General features: G+C 38.0%; 1 non-coding gene across 1 annotated transcript; it reads right to left on the reverse strand.

Annotated features, from left to right (window-relative positions):
• Positions 1-3881: 3881 nt before the first annotated feature.
• LOC144375544 (U6 spliceosomal RNA) lies at positions 3882-3988 on the reverse strand. Its single transcript, XR_013435611.1, has one exon. It is a non-coding gene; the product is annotated as a U6 spliceosomal RNA (small nuclear RNA).
• Between the last annotated feature and the right edge of the window lie 22065 nt (positions 3989-26053).

The following is a 26053-nucleotide window of genomic DNA, read 5'->3' on the forward strand; positions in this document are numbered from 1 at the left end:
TGAGGCTGGCTAAGGATCCTCCTGCCTTAGCCTCCGGAGCCTCTGAGATTACAGGCATGCACCACCACACCCAGCAAAGGAAGCCTATTGTTAAGACTTTGTGAAAGCTGATCTATTACTGGTTTATCCCTACCATCAGCCACAACACTTCAGAAGTGTCATCTAAAAGCCGGGAAATTTTACTTTTGGCAGGTTCTAAATTATATTTTTGCTTGTTTGTTTTTTCCCCAGACTGCCAAAAGCTCTGATAAGCTTTTTAGCCTCTTAACATTTTTTTTTTCTGGATTTCTTAGCCTTTTACTCTATTCATGCATGGTTCAGGAATTAGCTAATGCCTTGAAGAGAAATTTTGTAAGGAATTTTAAGAGCACTCCTCTTCAGGATCTCGACTCCCTGTAAGTTCTGTCTCCTTCACTAGCCCTGAAGTTCAAATTTGATCTCTTCATCCTAGTGATATTGCTGCAAGTTCTAGATCTCTGCTTCCTGTTCAATCCTTGCCTGACTAATTACTCCATTTTTCAGAATAAAAATTTCACTGGAATATACAATATGCAGAATAAAAAGGTTTAATTTATAGTAATATGCATATCTTAATATTAATATTTCTTCTGTTTACTTGCATATCTGACATACTACTTTTGGGAAACCAAAGAAACTTTTATTTTTAAAAAAATCAAGATTTGCTCATCTTTAAAACAATTCCAATGTCTACAAACTTATCATGTCATGCATGCAAATGTAATATATATTTGAGTACAAAAAGCCATTCACAAAAGTCAAATATTCTTCTACATATATAATTTTCATAATATCTTAGGGATAGAAGAAATTTTAAGGATGATTAGAGATTATATATGGAGATAGATGGATAGATAGCTATCTTCTCTCAATAAAGACACAGAGCTCCCAAAAGTTATCTTAAGGTAACCTAAAAGATATATCCAACATCATAGGTAGATCCCAAATTCTCCAGACTCCCACTACAATACAATTTCTCCTTTACATACTCCCCAATACATAGTTTTCCTATAGCAAACTCCTGTTCCTACAGCAACAAATACCTCCTGCTTCTATACCCTAGTACATAAGAATTAAAGGATTTGGAAACTCTTTCATACTAAGATCTAAAGGGCAAGATATTTCCTTCTTCTGAATTTCATGTAATAGCCATTTAGATTTTTATTCACTAAGCATTTGTTAGGCTACCTATTAGGTAGCCCCCAAGGATTTGGAGATGCAGATGGTTCATTAGAATTCTTTGTTTATTTCAACTGGAAGAATTTACCGAGTACATGATTTATTAGGTAGCTGCAGCAGACACATCTGGTGCCCCGAGTCATATCCACCTAGCCTTACATTTGATTTTGACCAGATTGGAATAGTAATTCACGATAGTCTTAGATTTGCTTCAAATGATAAGATCTCACCTCTAGTCCCTACTGAATATCTTTACTTTCTGCCCCAAGCCTGTTTTGGGAGCTTGAAAGAATTCTCTTAACACATGCATACATGGAGAGAAAGAACAGAGTCCAATCTTGACCAATGGACAAGAGCTAATGGATATGCACTCCTGCCTCCCAGCCATTGTGCTGAAGATTGGAAGAGGGGGCAGTCTATGTGCTACTTAGTAAGTTCCAATAGAATTGAGCCTTATTGCCCACAGCAAGTTAAAGTGTCAGACTTATGTTTCTCCTTTGTTCCTCTTCAATCTCATTATTCCTGTTCTCTTATGACTACTTCCAAGACCAACTTTTGGAGGAACCCAAACTAAATTCTCCCACTTATAAAATATCCCTATTCCAAAGCCCTCTCTTCTTCAGTTTCACATGGGCCATTCCTCAGCTCCTGTTTCTGTGGCATGTCTTCCTAGACAGGAAAGAATAACTATAACAAATGTGTTCTATTATAGTGCCATCTAGTGGCAAGGATGAATCAAAGCTCATGGCACCTAAGTGGCCTTGGTGTAAATATTAAACTTGAACACTGGCAAATTCACATTACATGAGATAGATAGATGTATTCAACAGCAGGCAATCCTACTACAATTCCACTGAAGGTCAAAAAGATAAATGTTTGTGACAGGATATTAAAAGGTTGGGATAATTTTATGATGTGTAGGTAACACAAGCTAAGACAATGATAAAGATAATCAAATCTCACGCATGAAAAGGCAAAAGCTAATCGCCGACAAGGTCAGGTGGAGCTTTACCTCTGTTTTGATTTAGCTGAGCATGAAGCCATATTAAACACACAAAGTTGTTTCTCACAGTACAGAAATCAGCCCCAATAGCCACTACTAAAGAGATCTTTAGATAGGAAAAGAGTTCTACCATGACTAGCAACTACTATTTAATGAGTACATACTATGTTCCCAGGCTCAGTGCTAAGCATTTTATTCATATGGATTCATTTAATTTTCACTACAAACCTATGAGGTGGTTATCACTGATATCCTTACTTTTTCAGATAAAAGCAAGACTTAAAAAAAAAATTGAAGTTCCCAAGGTCACATACTCAATACAAAGAAATGGGTTCCAAGTCAGGTCTATTTGGCTATAAAGTTGGTTTTTTTTAACCAAATACATAATTCATACAGCATCAGAAATCATAACTAATTTTATGCCAAGTATACTGTTAGTGATCAATGTTGTCTCTAATAGAACCTCTCCATTTTGCAGATGGAGGGCTGAAATAGGGCTGGTTATTCTTTGCCTTGGGTTATCTAGAAAGCAGTAGCTTGCATGAATTAAGTCTTTCTGCTCACTGGACTCCAGTCAAAACATATATTCTTTTTTTTGACTGACTTCTGCCAGCAATTAATTTATATCCTCAAGCAAATTATCTGATTGCCTTATCTTAGATTGTGTAACAGAAAATGCTATTATTAGATAAGATATTCTACAAAACTATGAAAAATCTCTATTCCAGAGAATTTAACTTGATTCCATCTTCTGACAGTGAGTCTCATAGGTTAGTTAAGTTTTGGGCGAATCACAACTTGATGGTCAGCATATATCATCCTGGCTGTTCATTCTAACACAAGAATCAGGGACAAGATATATTGACTACCACTGCTCATATGAGCATCTCTGCAGCTAGAGACATGTCTCTCCCCTTAAGAAAGAAGAAAAAAGCTTTTGGATTCTGTAGAGCAAACTTTAGCAAAACCTTAGATAATTTAATCTTTCTGAGACTTTTCTTTGCATCTTTGAGTAAGAACAATGAAACCAAGTTCAGAATGGTAGGGAGGATTCATCTACATAAATAATCAAGGATGACACATGATACATAGTAAAACAATTTGTTTTTATTTCCTTCTTTTATTTAGTAAAGAATTTTGAATTTGCTTATGAAAATGATCTCCAAAATGTTATCTCTTCCTCCTACCTCTGATCTAGTGAAGAAAAATCTTTATAGCAAGTTGAATGCTGTAAAGGACTTTTAAAATGAATACCTTTGAGATATTTGGGTTTGCCAATGGAGATCAATTTAGCAACATCTAACAACTTACAAATTCAAATACTATTTCATCTAGCAGTCCCATCTATGGGAATTTAACCTACAGATTAAATAATATATGTACAAGGCTATTCATCACAGCATTAATTTCAAAAGGAAAGGAATTTTTAAATCTAAATGTCCATCAACAGAGGATTGGCTATATAAATTATGATGCACAGTAATCCATACAAGGGAAAATATACAACTAGACAAAATTCCAGGAAAAAAATATATATACTTTTTCTTTAGTTGTAGATAAATGCAATACCTTTAATAATTTTATGTAGTGCTGAGGATCTAACCCAGTGCCTCACATGTGTGAGGCAAGCACTCCACCACTGAGCACAACCCCAGCCCCTAGAATATATATATATTTTTTCTTAAATATGGAGTACTTTATGAATTTGTGTGTCATCCTTGCACAGGGACCATGCTAATCTTCTCTGTATTGTTCCAATTTTAGTATATGTGCTACCGAAGCAAGCACCTAGAATATATTTTTAATGGAGAAAAGTAGGATATAGAACATTATAGCCAGATATAGTAGCACATGCCTATAATCCCAGTGATTCCGGAGACTGAGGCAAGAGGATCACAAGTTCAAAGCCAGCCTCAGCAACTCAGCAAGGCCCTAAGCAACTCAGTGAGACCCTGTCTTTAAATAAAATATAAAAAATGAGAGGGATGTGGTCAATGATAAAAACACTCCTGGTACCAAATCCCTGGTACCAAAAAAAAAAAAAAAGAAGAACATTATGTATAATATACTTCCTTAATATTCCAAAAGAGGAAAGATAAATATATTTTAATATTACTTTCATAATCATAAAGAAATTGAAAGATAGCCAAAGAATGTGTGGTTCTGGTGGGAAGGGTGGATGAAACTGAATCCAAGGGTAAGATGGATGGGGAGATTTTACTCTATTTCACATTTTTTTAAAAAATGGAAAATTTTAATAAATGTTTTAAATGTTCAAAAATATTTTAATTGGACTTTTATCTGCTTCCTTTCACTAATGCCCTTTGTTCTCACACAGCTTCTAATAGACAAATGGATATAGTGAACCAGAATCTACCATCCTGTAGACAGAGTTACTGCACCCATGCCTATTTATATTCTTTCAATTTTGGTTACTATTTTCATATTCTTATGCTTTTCCAACAGGACAACATGGTAGCCAATCACAGGTGGAGCAGTTGTACCACTGGCTTTTAGCATAACTAAGAACACATGCCATGTGCCCTTCAGGTCATCTTCAGCAAATTCATGACACTTAATTGGACTGTGAACCACATTACTGATTATTTATTTATTTATTTATTTATTGGTACCAGGGATTGAACCCAGAGGCATTTAACCACTGAGCCACATCCCCAGCCCTTTTAAAATTTTTATTTAGAAGCAGGATCTTGCTGAGTTGCTTAGGGCCTCACTAAGTTGCTAAGGCTGGATTTGAACTTGTGATCCTCCTGCCTCAGCCTCCCGAGTCCACCTCTGGAGTCACTGGAATTACAGAGATGTGCCTCCACACCTAGCTAAGAATGTCAATTTTAACTATAACTTAAAGATCTTCCTGCAATGAAAACTCCAGATCCAAATTATATATATATATATATATACACACACACACACACACACAAATTCTATCAAACATTTAAGGAAAAAAATAACAAACTGAAATTCACAAAATAGAAGAGGAATGAACACTTCACAACTCTCTTTATCAGGCCAGGATTACTCTGATACCAAAACCTAGCAAAGACATTTTGGGAAAAGAAAATCCAGGCCAATATCCCTCATGCCTACAAATGCCAAAATCTTCAACAAAATATAGATGGTCTCTGATAGTTTGACTTAATATTTTTTATTTTGTGATGGTACAAAAAAAAAAAAAGGCTATGCATTCAGTAGAAACCATACTTAGAATTCTGGATTTTGATCTTTTCCTGGGCTGGCAATATGCGGTATAGTGCAATAGTCTTCTGTAATGCTGGGCAGCAATAAGGAACCTCAGCTCCCAATCGGCCATATGATTGTGAGGGGAGATATGGGACATTCTGCAGTGGACCATGTTGCTAATCTGGGATGGTCAGTAGGTTAGAAACAGTAGATGCATTTTCAACTTATGATGGATTTATCAAGACATGACCCCATCTGTATTAGTAAGTTGAATCTAGAAACACATTAAAAAAAAATTCTATGCCAGGCATGATGGTTTACACCTGTAATCCTAGAGACTCTGGAGGCTGAGGCAGGAGAATCGCAAATTCAAGACCAGCCTCAGCAACTTAATAAGGCCCTAAGCAACTTAACAAGATCCTGTCTCAAAATAAAAAAATAAATAAGGACTAGGGATGTAGTTCAGTTCAGTGCCCCTGGGTGCAATCCCTAGTACCAAAAAAGGGGGAGGGGAATTCAATATTCAATTATTAATCCGTTCAATCAATGTAGTTTACCACCTTAACACAAATATAAATCCAATGATCATCACAACAAATATACAACAATTATTTGGTATGATAAACACTCAGAAAATTATTAATAGAAAGGAAATTCTTCATTTTGTAAAGGCTGTCTATGAAAAACATACAGCTCTATTAATATATTGAAATTCTTTTTTTAATAAAGGGTATCTATGAAAAAATGCAGCACATGTTAATATATTAACACTTTGCCTCTAAGATCAGGAAGAAGGCAATGGTTCTCTCGCTGCTTCTGTTAAAGCTAGTACAGAATGTCTTGGTACAATTAACCTACAAAAAGATATAAGCATACAAGTTGAAAAGGATAAAGTAAAAGTCTTAATTTACAGATGAGTTCACCATCTACACTGAAAATCAAAAGCAATTCATTTTTTAGAAAACTAATTAGTAAGTGAAGTTAGTAAGATTATAGCATACAAGGTCAATATACAAAAATTAATTATATTTCTGTATACTAGCAAAAATCAGAAAATTATACTTTGAAATGCTATTTATAATAGCAACAAAAATATAAACATTTAGGAATTAATTTAGAAAAAAAGTAAAATCTTTACACTGAAAACAGAACAACACTGCTAATAGAAATTAAAGAAAATACAAATAAATGGATACAGATCTTCATGGATTGAAAGAAACAGTGATATTAAAATGTCAACTTTTCATTTGGATCTATAGATCTAATGCAAGCTCAATTTAATCTCATCAAGATTTTTTTATACAAATTGACAAAGTAATTCTAAAATTTACATGGAATTTCTAAGGTCTTGGAATAATCAAAACAACAGTTACAAAAAAGAAAACTAAATTGAAAAATTCATATCACCTGATTTCAAGATTTACTATAAACCTGCAGTAATTAAGACAAAAGTGGCAAAATAATTCAAAAGAGAAAGAATTCCTGCAACAAATTGTTCTGGACTAAATGTATATTGTATAAAAAGTTAAATAAAAATCAACCCCTGGGGCGGGGGATATATCTCAATTGGTAGAGTGCTTGCCTCACATGCACAAGGTCCTGGGTTCAACCCCCAGCACTAAAAAAAAAAAAAAAAAAAAAAAAAAAAAAAAAAAAAACTTAGACATGACCAGAAAATCATGACTCACATTATAAAAATTAACAAACTAATTTAAAATTTAAAACATCAACACTTCAAATGACCTTGGAGAGGAATGAAAAGGCAGATGACTGGATAAAAATATCTGATGAAGATATTGAATCAAAAATTTATAAAGTGTCACTGAAATGCACACTTAAAATGATTAAATCATACACTTTATGTTATATATGTTTCTCACAATAAAAAGGTAAAATATATAAAGCACTTTTAAAACATCAATAAAAAAGACAAAATGGGCAAAAAATTTGAACAGACATCTCACAAAAGAAGATATACAAATGGCCAATAAGTACATGAAAAAAGGTATTCCACTGCCAGGTATGATGATGCATGCCTGTAATTCCAACAGCTTGGGAGGCTGAGGCAGGAGGATCACAAATTCAAAGCCAGCCTCAGAAACTTAGTGAGGCCCTAAGCAACCTTGGGAGACCCGTCTCTAAATAAAAAAAAAATACAAAATAGGGTTGGGGATATGGCCACTGGGTGGAGTGCCCCTGAGTCCAATCTATGATATCCCTGCTTCCCCCACCCCCGCAAAAAAAAATAAGTAAAATGGTCTGGGAATGTGCCTCAGGTGGCTAAACACCCTTGAGTTCTATCCTTGGTATAAAAAAGAAAAGAAAGTTCAACTAAATTAATCAATAAGGAAATACACATTAAAACCGTAATGCATTATCTTTGTAAAGTGGCTAAAATTAAAAAGACCAACAACAATACCAAGTGTTCACGAGCATGGGGAGCAACTCTCATGATGTGCCAATGAGAATGCAAAATTGGCTATTTAGAAAACATTTTAGGAGCTTCTTTAAAAATCAAACACAGACTGGTGGTGTAGCTCAGTGGTAAAGCATACACTTAGCATGCATAAGGCCCTGGGTCCAATCCCTACCACCCAGAAAAAAAGGAAGAAAGAAAGAAAATTAAACATGCAACTAACTCAAGTTTTACATCTTCGATGCGGTCGACACTTCAGGCCTGATAGTCTTTGCTGTGAGGAGTGTCCCAGGCGCTGTAGGATATTAAGAAGTATTCCTGGCCTCTACCTACTAGACGCCAGTAGCACCCTCACAGGCATGACTAGGAGAAATATCCCCTAATATTGTCAAATGTCTCAGAGGACCAAACTGCCTCCTGTTATTTTGGAATTTCAGAAAACAGATGCATTGAACTGCATATTTGTGTCCCAACAAAATTCTACGTTGAAATCGTAACCTCCAATATAATGGTGTGAGGAGGTGAGGCATTTAAGTCATTAAGGTGGTATATCCTCAGGAATGGAACTAGTGCTCTTATGAGAGGGAACCCAGAGAGCTCTGGTCCTCTTTTCACCATGTTAGGATGCATGAAAATGTTAGCAGTCGACAACCCAGAAAAATGACCTCACCTTGCTCTTGCTCTGTTGCCACCTTGCTCTTGGCCTTCCAATCTCCAGAACTATGAGAAAGAAATGTTGTTTAAGTCACTTAGTCTGAGGGACATTATTACAGCAACCGGAACTAGGACAGAGACTTTTGCACAAATGTTCCTGTGAATTCTATTCTGGGGCTGGGAATCTAGCTCAGTTGGTACAGTGCTTGCCTCGAAAGCACAAGGCCCTGGGTTCAATCCCCAGCACCACACACACACACACACACACAAAAAAAAAAAAAAAAAAAAAAAGTTTGAATTTTAGTATGAATAACTCAAAAAAGCTGGAAACAGCCCAAATCTCCCTCAAAAGCTAAGTGAATGAACAGATTTTAGTAACTCCATACAATGAAATAATGAGTATATTTTTTCACTTTTCTCACTTGTCACCCCCACCTAATCCCATGCCTAAATGAAACTTCCATAAGAAAAAACATGGCCAGTTTTCTTCATCAGTGTGTGTGCAATGTTCCAGTGGTGCCTGGAACATTGCAAATATTTATTAATTACTGAATGAGTGGATCAGCTATAGTCAGTCGTATGACTTGAGTTAATGCTCTGTCTCCTTCTGGACTTTGTCCCCTCTCCTCCCTCTGCCTAGTGGCTTCATAGTTCTCAAAGTCTTGGGACCTCTGGCAGTCTATAAGGTCAAAAGAATTTTCAGGGTTGGGGTTGTGGCTCAGCGGTAGAGTGCTCGCCAACAGGAGTGAGATCCTGGGTTCAATTCTCAGCACCCCATAAAAATAAAATAAGTGAAATAAAGGTATTTTTTAAAAGAATTTTCATAATAGCAGTAGGACATTTGCTTTTTTTTTTTTTTTTTTTTTTTTTTAACCACATTGATATTGGCCTCGATGGTGGGTAAAGCAGTGGTAGGTAAAGCCACAGGTGCTACTACATGAATTAAGGCAGGGACAACCGTCTACACTACAAATTATTGTATTATTATTCAGTTGTAGTTTTATTTAAAAATACCAGTGTCACTTAATATCTCAGCTGAAAGACCATAAGCAATTAGTGTTATTAAATCTTGATCCTGGACTAGATATCATTTTCATAGTCTATATGACAAAATGGGAAATAGGCACAAAGTACTTTGCATAGCAATGTTGAGTGGCCATGCCCAGGATGGGGAGGTGTCATGGGATGGTTTGAGTTGCAAGGTGATCTAGATGCTCTTCTCATGGAATAAAGTATATAAGTAAAAAATCAGAAATTTGGAAAATTTGTATCCACCACTTAACATCCCTTCTGATGAGATTGATGGTCACTATTTTTATATGTGATTTTTTTTATTAACATGTTAACATTTGAAGGTCTGCAAAAGCTAATGATCTACCTCCCTAATTACTCCATGCGTGATGTTATAAAATTATCAAAGTGCAAAGAAGATCAATGGATTGTAATGGGCTTACAAAAATTGACTGATAAAAATAAGTTTTCGAATCTACAGGACCACTTTTAAAAAACTGACACTTATTCGGTTTTGATATAATACCAAAAAAGAATGTTCACAGCTCTCTGAAAGCCCTCTTTTGCACCCAGAAAAGGCTAGAGTTTCTTCTTGTATTTCCACCAAAACAACATAGCTCAATAAACTGAATACAAGAACCGGAGAAAAGCAACTGGATTAAGCCTCAACCTTACAGAGATTTGCAGAAATATAAAGCAATACCATTCTTCTCATTATTTATTTGTTTTAGAAAACAATTATTTTCACAGAAAATGTTAACATGCAAGGAGTTTATTGAATTTCTTTCTAAGGGCAATAGTAAATTTTTTTTTAAATTTGAATTTTGAATTCAGGCAAATCTTTGTCTAGGCAGGGGACAGAACCTGAGGAAAGGATGTTCTAAGTCCGGGAAGTGATTCTAACTGTGAGTGGGAAAAGACCCTGTAGGAGTGCGCCTGGGCTTGCCTTCCAACATTTAGGGATCAGGAAGACATTCTGAAGAAGTCTAGGGAGTGAAGGCTCAAGATACAAGGCGAGGAAGGAACAGTGACCCCTTGATTAATGGAGGTCTTTGGAGATCCCAAGAGGAATGGAGTACAATTTCATGGGCTCATTTTTGTATACTCCTTAGGCTGCCATGCACTTCATGGCAAAAGCCCTGTGCATACCTGGCGTTGTGTGCTTAAGTTTGTGTCATGCAGGCCAATGTCCTGGCTGAGTCCCTCAAGACACAGGAGCTGAAGTCCAACAGCTCAATGGCACAAGCCATGAAGGGTATTACCAAGGCCAAGAGTACCATGAACAAACGTGTGCACCTCTCCCAATCCCCCTTTACACTCCCATTGATATTGAGGGACCAAACTCACCTTTCCCTAATTCCAGCTGAAATTGCCCCAAATCCAGAAGATCGTGGTGGAGTTTGAATGACAGGCAGAGATGATGGATGTGAAGGAGATGACAGAGGATGCCACTGAAGATGCCATGGGTGATGAAGCAGATGAAGAGGGGAGGTGTGGGGAAATGGGTGGGAAGGTGGGATCTTCTCCTGGTCCTCAACCCTGCATAGCCCTCATCAAGTTCTCCCTCTTCCTTAGGGATGCTGTTGTGTCCCAGGTCCTGGATAAGCTGAACTGAGCCAGACAGTAAGCTATGAAGTGACAGCTCCCTAATGGGTATTTCTGTGAATGATGTTTGTGAATCCTGGTATATCAGAATCTATTTACGTGTGTACTCTTAATTCTTTGGGGTATGTACCTTAGAGTGGAGTTATTGGATCATCTAGTAGTTTTGTTACACATTTTAAGGGATCCTCAGCAAAGGGGGGGCACGTGGCTCTGCGGCAGAGTGCTTGCCTTGCACATTCGAGACACTGGATTCGATCCTCAGCACCACATACAAATAAACAAGTAAAAATAAAGGTATTGTGACCAATTACAACTAAAAAAAAAAAAAAAAAGATTGTAAAGGGTTCCAAGGATTTAAAAAAAAAAAAAGTTGATGACTTATTCTAGAACATTCAAACTTTGCCTGGGTAACTTCTTTTGTTATAAGACAAAAACAGGCATCCTCTATAAAGAAAAACATTTAATTCAGCTCCAGGTTATGAGACTGTCCTAAATATTTATATTTATATTACATTTATATTATATTCATATTTCTCTTTTAGTCAGCTTTTTTGCTGTTGCAACTAAAAGACCCGACCAGCACAATTGTAGATAAGGAAAGGTTTATTTGAGGGCTCAAGGTTTCAGAGGTCTCAGTCCAAGGACTTGGTTCCATTTCTCAGGGCTCAAGGTGGGACAGGACATCATGGCAGAAGAGTGTGGTGGAGGGAAGCAGCTCACATGGTGATCAGAAAGCAGAGAGAGACTCCACTCTCCAGAGACAAATAGAGACCCCAAAGCCACGCCCCCAATGCCCCCTCCTCCAGCCACACCCACCTCCTCCAGCCACCACCGTTAATCCCATCAAGGACTCATTAACTGACTGGTTTAAGGCTTTCACAACCCAATCATTTCTCCTCTGAACCTTCTTGCTTTGTCTTACACGTGAGTTTTTTGGGAACACCACATCTAAACTATAACAAACTCCATCATTGCCTTTAGTACACTGTGTTAAATCCTACTAACTTCTATTTTTCTCTTCCCAAACAGAAAATCCTTTGAAGGCAGGATTCAGATCTCTTGTATTTGGGTATATGCCCAATATCTGGAACATATGGTTCATGGGAAATAGTTGCAACATAGTTTTGAAGGAAATGAAAGATGATTATTTGAAAAGTTCCATAGGAAGATTAAATAAAAATTTCAATTATATGTCACCTCTAATGGTCTATTAAAGCTGCCCTGGAGGGGCTGGGGTTTTGGCTCAGCAGAAGAGTGTTTGCCTCACATGCGTGAGGCACTGGGATCCATCCTCAGCATCACATAAAAATAAATAAATAAATAAAGTTATTGTGTCCATCTACAACTAAAAAAATTAAATTAAATTATTAAATTAAATTAAAAAGCTGCCTGGAGCACTGTGTTGAGAGGGATTCTGAGATCATATAGAGGCTTAGAGGAAGGAGTGCAGGGACTAATTAGCAACATAAGTGGGGTGTGGAAATACCTCTTCCTAGAATAGATGCTAACCCTCTTGTAGTTCTAATATTCCATGTAGGGAAATATAATTAGTTTTGTCTTCAAATCTCTTCTTCAATACTTTATCCTAAAAATCTGATTGCTCTTTTTTAAGTAAATTAGATGTGACTATTCCCCCCTTCAGTCTGTATCCCTAGCCCTGGAATCCTCCAAGATCAAAAGTTCCTTATAGAATTCTTCATGGGTTTTTACAACTACATCAATGCAATTTTATGATAATATGAGGCTGTTATATTTGAAATGACTCACACTGCTTTCATCTGGGGACTCATTTCTTATCCAAGCAGCATTCAGAGGCAAATATATACAGCCCACATTTTCATTTTATTTCTAGTTTCATGTCTTTGGTTTTATTTACAAAAAGCTATACATTGTTCGAAAATGAAAACTGTTCAAACATGTATTATTGCATTATTTTTTCAATCTTTCTTTTGCAAATGGACGGCTGTCTGATATCTAAGAATTTACTGGCTAGGCTTAAAAAAAAATTAAGGATGACTCAGAAGAAAGACTAACAGGATACATTTGAATGAGGCATCTGTAATCAGAACAGCCTCCATCTCAGGAAAAAAGGAGACATCTATAAATTAAGTGCAGGTATATTACTATCCATGTGGGTGACATAATATGTTGGCATATCACTGTATTAATTTACCCACAGATTGATCCATGGAGTTGGAAGTGGACTGCAGATGTCACTCCCAGAGAAATCCTTTCATTTGTGCCGTTTAGATACGTTCAAAGATTATAAGGCCCCAGAGAGCACATGATGTACTTATCTTAAGCCCACCTTGGAAGGTGTAGAAACAACAAATGAGAAATTGAAATTTTTATTAAAATCTAAGTGATACTACCTTCATAAAGAGAAGAAATTCCAATTTCTCGAGGAGAGCAAAAAAAAAAAAAGAACTATGAATGCCCTTTTTCATATGCATGTATGTGGAGAAGAGTCAATAAACAAGACAATGGAAAATAATATTGCAACCAAGGCATACAAAAATACTATGTCGAATTTTATAACACTTTTTTTTTAAACACGCTCATATCCATTATTTCATGCTTTCCTTTCAAGAAACCTATAAGGTAGGTATGTCAGGTTTCATTACTCCAAGATTTATCTCACACTCTTACCGCTACTATTTTATGATAGGGTTCATGGATCCAGAGAGAAATACTATATGTATGGTGGCTATATCTGGTGACTCACAAGAATCAAAAAAAAAAAAAAAAGAATTAACCATATTATGAGAGCCAGGGACACTCTTTCTTACCTTGGCAGTAAGATTTTCTTTATAAATATTTAAACAGAAAAAAAAATTAGCAAAAAATACATTTGTTTTACTAAGTTAAAATGGGCATTTTCAGTCAAATCACTTTTGACCTGCCAGGAAAAAGGGTAACTCTAAGACACTATCCCAATGACTATGTGCAACATTCCACTTTTGTTGTTTATTTTAAAAAATAATAATAAAATCAATTTTTTAAAAAAGAAACTTCCACTGTACCCATTCAAGTTATAATCCACATGGAAGTAAGAACTTTTCTGATTTCCATAGATTTTTTTCACCTTATTCAAAATACTATCTGGTAGAATTTAATAAAATAATACAATATAAATAAGTAAGTAAGTAAGTAAATAAATAAAGCACTGCTCTTAATTTCCTTACCCTCTTATTAACTCTCATATTTAACTCATCTCTGGCCTTCAAAAGATCAAGAGTCAAGAGGAAAGGATAGGGGAGATGTAGACAGAGTGTGTGTTTCTATTTAACTTAAAACTAATACACGTGTGTGACTGGGGTTGTAGCTCAGTGCTAAGGTGCTTGCCTAACATGTGTGAGGCACTGGGTTCAATTCTTAGCACCACCTATAAATAAACAAATAAAATAAACATCCCTTGACAACAATTAAAAATATTTTTAAAAACCTAATACATGTGTTATTTATTCTAGGTCTTATTAGAAATACAAATGAAAAACATTTATTGAATGATAGCAGTATACTCAGCAGAGTCAATAAATTTGCATATAAAGACACTAGCTGGATCTCCATGTGTGTTCTTCTGTTATGGAGTACAGAAGCATCCTCTAGGAGTGAGGGGCTCACACTGGGCCATGATGATCAGGGGAGCCTGTCCCCTGGAATGGACTAACATTCTTCTGACCATCTGATGACTGAAGACGGTTAAATATTATACCTACCATCCTCAACATTAGTGTTTGTTATTTTATTCTCTTTTGTACAAGCTCAAAATCATGTATATGGTGTGTATATTATATGTAAATAGTGTATGTGCATATGTGTGTGTATATATATATATACATGTATGTACACACACACATATATATACACATGCATATTTAAGATAAACGAGTATTTGGAAGCATTTCAACTCAGCTTATGAAATGAAGTGGACACACAGCATCAGGAGTCCCACAAGCTTCTGAACTCCCAAAGCCCCTCTCACCATGTTAAGACCTATCTAGGCTAAGAATCTGGCCTCTGCACTGAGTCTTAAGGCCAAATTCAATTCTTCCAGTCACAGCTGTCCTTTATTTTGAGGCAGTAAGAATGTGAGACAGTATTACTTATTAAGATACAAATTTAAATTTGACAGTATGGCAGGTGCCTCTACTGATTGTTGTTACAGGTAGTAGACCAAACCTGACCAAAAGGTTTTCCTCCTCTGCTCTTATCTTGCGCTGCCATTTTCCCTTTTGATTGGGCAACTGTTTGGGGTCCACTGTGCAGCTAGAAGTATGTTCCATTTATCACCGATTTACTGTTCAATAATGAGAGGGCAACTCCTTCTCCTCTCCTGGCTCCTGGGAGTCACAGGAGCTTGGTATCCGTACCCTAATCCCTCCTTTTTCTGAGTGACCTTAGAAAAAGTAATTTACATGAACAATAGTGTCCTAAAATGTAAAATGAAAGTACTAAAAACCTACTTTAGAGGGCAGTTGTGAGAATTAAATGAGGTAAACTTAAGACACCATGTGTAGAAGCTCCAGTGGAGCAATCGGTTAGCACGCAGTAATCATAAGACACTGTGTGTAGATGTTAAGTTCTCAGGAGATGTTAGGAGGTTCCCATGTTTGTACAGTTATAAAACATTGTACTTGACCATGATTACAGGCAACATTATGAGAGATGAGATATAATAGTCGGGAAGGTGGTTTGTTTCATACCTTCACTAATGATCTTTTCAAACAGAGCCCAAGATAAGTGTACATCTATATTGACTTTCTGAAGTCACATTAAAATATAATATCGAGAGTGAGGGTGTAAATTGGTGGTAAAGGGCTTGCATAGATAGCATGCACAAGGCTCTGGGTTCAATCTCAGCAAGGGCAGGAGGAATACATACATATATATAATATGTAATATATATGTGTATATATATAATATAATTGTATATTAGGTACAGTGGAGGAATAGAGATAGGACATAATTGCATAAGATATAAAAAGGTATCACATTTCCTACCACTATTCCACTATTGTATCTAACATTCACTATGTATCATTCTGCCTTTTTTCTTTCTTTTTTTTTTTTTTTGGTGCCAGGAATTGAACCCAGAGGCAATTAAGGACTGAGTCACATCCCCAGTTCTTTTTATTCATTTAGAGACAGGATCTCATTGAGTTGCTTAGGACCTTGCTAAATTGCTGAGACTGGATTTGAACTCGTGATCCTCCTGCCTCAGCCTCCTGAGCTGCTAAGACTGCAGGTAAACACCACGGCACCCAGCTTCATTCTGCATAACTTTATTGCCTTGTCTTAGAGAATGGGAGCTTGAGAAAAGAAATCTTTAACTTAACATTAGCTCTGGCTCCTCTAGGTCTACTGAGAGATTCTTACCTGGATGGTCCAGGACTCATATGGTGCCCCTGAAAAAACATTCTTCAATCCTGATTTCCTTGGGTCTACTTCTCCATTGCACCTACTGAGGGTCTTCTAGAAACCTCCCCTTTCCAAGATGCTGTTCCTGGCCAATTCTCCTCCCATCTCTCTGAAGATTTCATCTTCTCCTTCCTCTCTGACTTAACCTCCAGACATTTGTTTTCCCATTGCACTGTGGTTTAAAGAAAGATACGATTCTATATTTGCTAATGTAGAAAGATTTTCAAAACATAGTGAAAATTTAAAAGCAAGGGCTTTTACTTATTATCTGCTGTCTTGCTATCATCTTTAAAATTTTTTAAATATTCTTCCCATGGATATGTATGTTAGTTTCCTGGGGCTGCCATAACAAAGTACCATAAACTGGAAGGTCCAAACCACAGAAATTTATTCTGCCCTAGTTCTGGAGACTAGCCATCCAAAATCAAGTCAGTGGCAGGTTAGGTTCCCCTGGAGGCTGGAGGGAGAATCTCCTTCTTGCTCTTCCCTAGCTCCTAGTACTCCTGGCAATTCTTAGTATTCCTTGGCTTACACCTGCCTGGCTTCGGTCTCTGCTCATGTAGTCACATGGTAATTTCTCTGTGTTTCTGTCTGTGCATGACTTTCCCTCTCTGTGTGTCTGTGTTTCAATTTCTCTCACTTTAACGAAGATACCAGTCTTTGGATTAGGGCCCACATCCCTAATCTGGGATAACCTCCTCTGAATTAAGAACATCTTCCAAGACCCCTACTTTCAAATACGATCACAGCCACAGGTTGCAGAGGTTGGAATTTCAACATATCTTTTTGAACAATACAAATCAACCTACAGCATTATGTTTTAAACTATTTTAAGTGTTAACAAAAGAAATCTGAGCAGTACATCATTTTCTTTTCATCTTTATGCCTTGTTTATTTTTCTAAATCTAACAATTGTCACATATACACACAAATATAAAAATATAGATATCAGAAGGCACACAAGCACCCCCAAATATTTATTATATAACTATATAATAATTGTAACTTTCTGTCCTGGATTACTAAGGTCTCTATTCTTGAGTCATGTCCTTCTCTTTCTATCCACCCTGTGTTGTGGACTAACTTGTGCCTTCAAATTTACATATTGAACTGGGGGCAAGGCAAATGGCTTAGTCAGTTTGGGCAACTATTTAAAAAAAAAAAATGGACTGAATGGTTTCAACCCCAAACACATGTTTCTCAATTTCTCACATTCTAGAGCTCAGAAGTCCTCTTCCAGGTGACACAGAGACAATTTCTCCTTAGTGCTTATATAGCCTCAAGAAGATAAGAAAGCTCTCCAGTGTCCCTTTTATAAGGGCACTAATCCCATTCATAAAAGCACCACCCTCATGATCCATTTTTTATTCCAAATGCCCCCTCATAATACCATTGCATTGGGGTTTAAGATTTCAATATGTGAATTTTGGAGGCACATAAAAAAAAAATCAGTCCATTGCAGTGATTCAACAGAGGACCTTTAAAGAGGTATTTCAGTTTAAATAAGGTCAGAAGGGTGGAGCCCTAATGCAGCAGTCCTTGTAAGAAGAGAGAGAGAGGCATGAGTGTTGTTCGCACACAAAGAAAAGGCCAGTTGATGACATAACAAGAAGACAGCCATTTGCAAGCCAAAGAAGAAAGTTGCAGGAGAAACCAATTCTATGGGCACTTTGGTCTTCTAGCCTCCAGAACTGTTAAAGAAAGTAACTCCTTACGTTTAAACCCTTTGCTATGTTGTTTTGCTATGGCAGCCCTGCTGTGTTTGCACGGTTTTATTATTCTCATGAGTTTAATTCCTCCCTCTGTGCTAAAGTTTCCCACATTGACACCTCTAGTCCCAACCTCTCGGTGGATTCAAATGTGCTACCCGATGGAGGGATCATTTAACATGTCCACAGAAAAATATCACGAGCTTTTCCTATTCAACTCCCATCCTGTACTCAGACTGCTCTGCCCAGGAGCACCCCATTTCTGGGAGTCCTTCTCCCTCAGACCTCACATCCAATCACCACCCTGCTGATTCTGCCTCATTAATAACTCTCAATCCAAGTCCTCTTCTCCATCCTACTGCCATTGCTTAAATCCAAGTGCTCATTATCTCTTACCTGGGCCACCACTAATTGGTCCCCCTGCATCCAATCTTGACCCCTTAAGTCCATCACTTCCAGGTAACTGGAGTGATTTATATAAAGTGCAAGTTGGATCTTGTTGCTCTGCTGGTTAAAACCTGTGCCTTGCTACCCCATCCCTCCAGCCCCTCAACCTGCTCACAAGACCATCCCTCATCTGTCTTATCCACTCCTTCAATTTGATCTCTTACTTCTCTTTTCCTTTAATGCTATGCTACTGATATCAAATTGCTTGCAGATACTGGTTCACATGTCTCTTCTTCTGTTGGATTAGTCCCTCTGCCAAGAATGCCCTCTCTCTTCTGCTGCCTAACTTTTATTAACTTTAAGATGCAGTCCAGGTAGACATTATGTCTTCCAGAAAGCCTCTTTGAATCCCAGATGAGGCAAAGTATTCTTTGCCTGTGTGACCCGAGCTCTTTGAGCACTCCAAAGCACACTTAAATCGTGTCTTCCTCCCTGAATCTAAGCACCTAAGTGACAAAGACTTTGTATTTTGAACCATGTATCTGTAGTGCATACCCTAGTCCTTGGCAAGAAATAGTTACTAAAGAAATGCAGGTTGAGTAAACACAAGAAGTCGTCCTTTATGATTCAAGAATTCCTGTAGCTGGGCGCATACCTGTTATCCCAGCAACTGGGAAGGCTGAGGCAGGAGGATCATGAGTTCAAAGGCAGCCTCAACAATTTTTCAAGACCCTATGCAACTCAGTGAGACCTTGTCTCTAAATAAAATAATTTTTAAAAAGGGCTGGGGAGGGGCTGGGCTGTAGCTCAGTGGCAGAGTACTTGCCTAGCATGTGTGGGGCACATAAAAAACTAAACAAATGGGGGCATGCTGTCCATCTACAACTATAAACAAATAAAATTTTAAAAAATTTTACCAAAGAGCTGGGGATGGGGCTCAGTGGTTGAGTGCCTTTGGGTGCAATCCCTGGAACCAAAAAAGAAAAAAAAAAAAAGAGAATGTCCATAAACTGTTCATACATGAAGGAATAAATGACCATTTCTTTGTGACTTAATAACATCTGAATCATCATTTTGTTTGGTAGAGCACAGGGTTTCTCACCTTAGAACTACTGACATTTGAGCTGGGTGACTCTTTATAGCAAAAGCTGTATCCTTGGCCTCTACCCTCCAGATACCAGAGGCTCCCTGCTCCCCTATTTGTGACAATAGAAAAGTTCTCCAAATTTGGCCAAATATCCCCTGGCCAGGTCAGGGATGGAGATGAGAGAGCCGGGGAGGGGTGAGATTGCCCACTGGCATAGACCGATGTTTAACATCAGTTTTGAATTTCATGACAGCTCTAAAGGCAAGGATTCCCAGAACATTTTATTGAATCCCCCAGGATATCAATTATTCTGGGTAAGAACAGATCTGCCATAGTTTATCATATGTTTTTAAAGGCATTTTAAATCAACTATGTAAAACTTTTAAGAGTTTTTCTAATATAATTACCTTGTAAAAAGATGAGATCATGTCATTTATTGTTCTATAAAAATGTAGGTTGTTTAAAAAAAAATATATATATATATGCTGATTCTCATATGGAAAGAAAAGAGGTCTATAATTTAATTTGAAAACCGCTCTCCTTCTGTCTAGGAAGAGAGGGAGGGTTTGAAGGAAGAAGAAAGAGGGAGAGGGAGAGAAAAGAAATGAGGGCTGTTTTAATCTAAATGGGGGGGGAGAGGGCCTTTTTCTGTTAACTCCCTATTTCCTTTGCTCTCTGCATGATTTTTACCCACTACTATTGATCATTGTGGTCAACATTAAACAAAGAACAGTGCACTCAATTACACAGCCTGGTCAGACAAAGGTCAATCCAATATTCTGGTTGACAGAGTTTCCAATATTCAAAGTTTTCTATTAAAACATGAAAACTGAACTAAAATATTTTAGAAATTCTTTGAGACAAAGGGACCGACCACCTCCTCAGTGCCAGGAAGTATGGACTTTTTTTTTATAAAAATGAATCACACAGACATGAATTGTATTCTCTGAAAGTTTATGATCTAGTCGGGGGATATAAAAATTAATGAAATAGTCACACTGATGGGGGTATAATTACAAGTTGAATAAATGCTGTGCCGAAAAGTAATTAAGGAACATGACCCAGACTTGAGGAAGTGACACTTGAATTGAGATCTGAAGGAGGAATCTAAGAAATTAACTAAAAGAGACAGAAGAACAGCCGCCCATGAGGGGCTGCCCTGAGCTTGCGGGGTGCAGAACTGTGAACTGAAGCGAGACGTCAGGAAACCTGATGGATCTGGGGAGGTCAATCAGGATCTAGGGGGTCATGCTAAGGGCAGATGGATGGGCCATCCACAGATGTGCAGTTTAAGAAATCATTCTGTACCGTGGGGAATGGATTGATTAAGCAATAGGGAAGAGATTCAGGGAAACTCTAGCCTCCCCCACTATATCAAGGTCCTTCAAGATCAGGCAAAAAAGAAAAATTCCTTTTGTACACCATGTATGAATTTTGACAATATTATGCTAGGCAAAAGAAGCCAGTCACAAAAAACTCCAATTGGGTGATTCCATATATATGAAATGTCCAAATAGGCAAATACATAGAAGAGCTAGTGGTTGCCAAGGTGGGGGTGAGGAGGAATAGGAAGGCACTATTCATGGGGTATGGGGGGAGACGAAAATTACCAAGATTGAGTAATGATGGTTGCACAACTTTGTTAATATATTGAAAATCAATGAGATGAACACTTTAAAGGGTGAATTTTATGGCATGTGGATTAGATCTCAATAAAGCTGTTATAAAAATAAAAAACTTATTATGCCTTAGGACAAAATGAGCCCTAAATTTCCTAAGTAAAAACAAGGTTAAGAGTTGACTTTCAAAATTCTTCGAGTCGTGTTCTTTAAAACGTTCTTGCATCTTAAAATTCAGTTAGTTAAAAATTTAAAAATTATATTGAATCAGAAGCATTTCAACCAGACCAGCCGATCAGTGATTGAGAGAGCTCCATAATTCTCAAATCATAGTTTTTGTTAAGAAGAATTATAAGAGCACCAACCCCTGGAAATTAGATCAATTGGAATTTTACTATTTTGTCAATTCTGTCAAACAGCAGATTTTAACTCTTAGCATGATTTTCACTTTCTACCTAGACAGTCACTTTGTAGGTATGGGATATCAATCTTGATTTCCAATCTCAGCTTTCTGTTCAAATTTAATGGGGAAGTAATTGTGCAAGAATGTGTTTTAAAACACAAATCTTGACTACCCTGTTATTACATTTACAGATGATTACCGTGTGAACTGCCTTCATGCGATGCTAGAAGATCACTAACACTGTTCTCTGGAGGCCAAGGTATATGGAATAGCTTCTAATGAGAATGACACTGCCTAGTATTTATTCTCAAACTTAAATTTGTTTTAATTTCTTTTTTTTTTTTTTCGGTATGGGGGATTGTAACCAGGAGTACTTAACCACTGAGCCACATCCCCATCCCTTTTTTGTGTTTTATTTAGAGACAGGATCTCGATGAGTTGCTTAGGGCCTCGATAAATTGCTGACACTGGTTTTGAACTAGCGATCCTCCTGCCACAGCCTCCCAAGATGCTGGGATTACGGGCATGCACCACCATAACACCCAGCTAAAATCAAAAAAGAGAGAGAAAGAGAGATTGAGAAAGAGCATCATTATATAGGGTAGTTACCTATGCTAGGACACCTTTGGGTGTGACAGAAAATCCAACTCAACAAAATGTAACTGATGACATGATTTTCTGGCCTACTTAACTGCCAAGTTCAGGGTCGTGCTACCTATAGGCACAGATGATACAGGGCTCTTGGGTCTATTTTCTGCTAGCCTGCCAGGTTTTCATGTTCATACTCAAATGTGTCCCTCCTGACTGTAAGATGGAAGCAGCAGCCCCTCTTTTTCCTCCCCTGGGATTCTTAGCCACACACTCGCTGTGTCTCGGGACTTCTACTTGAGCCTGTGCTCAGCCACAGACCTATTGCCGTGGCTGGGACAACAGGGCAGCATGACTACTTGGGCCTAGGACACATGCTCACCCTGGCAGGACAGAATTCCATTTGAAGCATACAGATTGAGCGGAGGGAGTGGATGGACCCTTAGATGAAAAGTAGATATTGTGCCTAGGAGAAAGGAGAACGGTGGCTGTCAGAAAAACAACAAAGTGTCATTAAAATTTCCAGTGAAAAGACAGGATACAACCAGGGCAGTGAGTCAAACCAGTCCCAATGTAAAGCCCTCTAGAGAGAAGCAATGAACCCCTCTGGGGTATCTTCCCAGCCAATGACCTGTCCTGAGATTTTCTCCACTCACCTGGTGGGTTGACTAAATCTCTTCTACTCACCATTCAGAGCCACTCTTCACCCTTTGAGTCCTGCTTTCTCTCCTAGGAGACTTAACTTGCATGGAGGAGAACATTAGTTCCTGGTCCTTAGGACTTCTGGGTGGATTTGGGAATTGAGTGCATCAAAAGGAGAGGGAGGGAGAAGAGGAGGGAAGGAAGGGTCCCTTCCGGCTAGCTACATCAAAGACCAATCATCACAGCTTATTTTAATATTTTCCTCTCTACTGGAACTTTCATTCATGGCTTTGGGAACTATTGACACTGCTTGATCTTTTACGGGTAAAGAATCCCTCTGTTTTGCAACCTGGGGTGCCCTGCCATTTGTCATGGTTTGAATCTGGAATGTTCCCCAAAGGCCCATGGGGTTCCCAAGCTGGAGCTTTTAAGAGGTGGGGCTTAGCAGGAGGTATTCAGGTCATGGGTGATGTGTCCTTGGAGGGAAATGTGGAACCTCAGTACCTTTCTTCATCTCTCTTTTGCTTCTCACCCATGAGTCACTGGTTTTGCTCTGCCGCATGTTTCCACCATGATGTGCTGCCTTTCCACAGGTCCAAATGTCATAGGAGCCACCAATCATGGACTGGAACCTGCAAAAGAGTGAGCTGAAATAATCCTTTTCTCTTTATAAGTTGATGATCTTGGATATTTGTTATAGCAATAGAAAGCACACTAAAGCATCATTCTTTGTGGGTTTCCCTGAACCCTGCTGATAGCTTTTAAAATAATCCCTTAATTAAACCCTTTATGCATTATGGTAATTTGATTGCACCATCTATTTCCTGCTGGGACTCTGACAAACACACATACGGAGAATAGCAGCCATCCTTTTACTGCAGGCCTTCACTTCATATATTATCTCTAATCCTTTCATTTATCCTATGAAACAGGTACCTAACTTCCCTTTTGGCAGATGAGGAAACTGAGACTCAGAGAGTTTAAGTAACTTGCTTAAGGTCTGATAGCTAGTTAGAACCCAGCTGACAACGGAAATGAGGTCTCATTCCTCATTCTGAGTGTGTCCAAGCTCTGTAATCTCCAGCCTGAAGCATAGCTTCCATTCTTGCCCTCTTACCCATTTTCTCCGCCCAACAGCCAAAATATCATTTGCTCTGTAGATCTGGCAAGGCCAGTATGAGGAGCCAGGGCATAGGCAAAGACAGCTTATAAATGCAACACATTAGCTCATTTAATATCTAGGTAGATCCTCTGGTCACTTTCAGAATTTGATTCCTTGGGATTGGAGGATTTTGAGACAGTAAAAGATTGAATCTAGGGATCTGGTCCCTCTAAACTTAGCTTACCCATCCTCATTTCCAGAATATCTTTCTGATACTCCACATGTCAAGGCACCCACTCTATACTCCCACAGTATTTATCCCTACCATAGTATTCATGCCATGCAATGTTATTCTTATTGGATTTCTCTTCCCTATCCCACATTCTACTCTAATTATCCATTTGTCACTCTCATATGGGGACACCAGTTTCTAGAAGGCAAGAGAGATACCTATTATTCATATGTCCCTCGTGCCTGAAACACACCTGTAGCTAGATGTCAAATGTGTTAAATCAATGACAACAATGTTCTGACCAAAAACCCTTCCTGAAGGGATCCCCTCTTGGCAGTTCCATCCTGCAAGATGGGTTGTCGAGGACAATAATAAGGGGATCCTTCAACAGGAGGAGAAAGGGCCAGAACTGCTGAGATGATACGTTGTTATGGTTTAGATATGAGGTATCCAAAAAAAAAAAAAAAACATGTTTGAGACAATGAAAGAATATTTGGAGGTAAAAAGATTTGATTGTAAGAGCTGTAAACTAATCAGTAGATTAACTGAGAGGTAACTGTAGGCAGTTCGAGTGTGATTGGAGGAAGGAGATCACTGAGGGCACGACTTTGGGGTTTGTATTGTGTCCCTGGTGGGCAGATCTCTGTTTCCTGAATGTCATGTCTGAACTGCTTCCCTCTGCCAGGCCCCTCTCTCATGATATTCTGCCCCACCTTGGGCCCAGAGCTATGGCGTCAGGCAGCCACGGACTGAATTTCTGAAACCATAAGCCAAAGTAAACTTTTCCTCCTCTAAGTTATTTTTGCCAGGTATTTTGGTCACAGCCACAAAAAGCTGACTAAAACACATCCAAAATCTAAAATTCTGTCATTCTGGGTAACCGGGGTATAACTTTACGAGGAAATGAGTTTCTCACAAGGGTATGTGTCAATACATCTTAAACTACCTTAGGTAGTTTCTACTAGCAGTGATCAAATAACTAAATATATCATAGATGATAAGAACCAGACTTCTCACTGTTAGAAATAAAGACTTTAGTGAACAAACTGATGAAAAAGAAGGTCTTTAATCTAATTAATAGCATCCTATCAAGGCCAATTTCTAAGCATGGTCATGTAAGTCGTTCACATTAGGAAAAGAAGGCTGAGTGGTACTAAGGAACTTCTGTACTATTTTTATAATTTTCCTGTAAATCTCAATTTTTTTTAGTTCTCAATGAAGTGGACCTATGTCACAGTCTTTTAAAGCCAGGCTCTTAGAATCTAATATAGTTGGTTAAAAAAAAAAAGAAAAAGAAAAGAAAACCTTCACCAAGAAGTTCAATGGGGTGCAACACATTAATAGCTTGTTGTGTTACAAAGGATCACAGGCTATTTGAGCTTGGATGTCATCTTGGCAGTCACAGTCCATCATGATGCTCTTGAGGGAATCCCCTCAGTATTGTCCCTGACAGCCTGAAGTCATTGCTGGGACATCTTCAGAGGGAAAGTTAGGCACCACACGGCCCCAAAATGAATTGCTAGAAACATCTTTCTCCTTCTATACATCATGAGAAAATGTGCCCCTGGCTGATTCCTCTGGACTCACAGGGTGACCCTTCCAGATGCCCAAGGAGAATTGGCATCGTCCCTCCTGCAGCTTCTCTGCTTCAAGAAAAACAACCCCACCGTCTCTTCAGATGACATAATGATGATTTAATAGGGACTTCTTTGCCTTTTGGAGTTTCCGAATTTTTTCCTTCGTCATAAAACTCGGTCAAGGAAATGCTCGCGTGAG

Source organism: Ictidomys tridecemlineatus, chromosome 2, assembly GCF_052094955.1.
Source record: "Ictidomys tridecemlineatus isolate mIctTri1 chromosome 2, mIctTri1.hap1, whole genome shotgun sequence".
NCBI classification, from domain to species: domain Eukaryota; kingdom Metazoa; phylum Chordata; class Mammalia; order Rodentia; family Sciuridae; genus Ictidomys; species Ictidomys tridecemlineatus.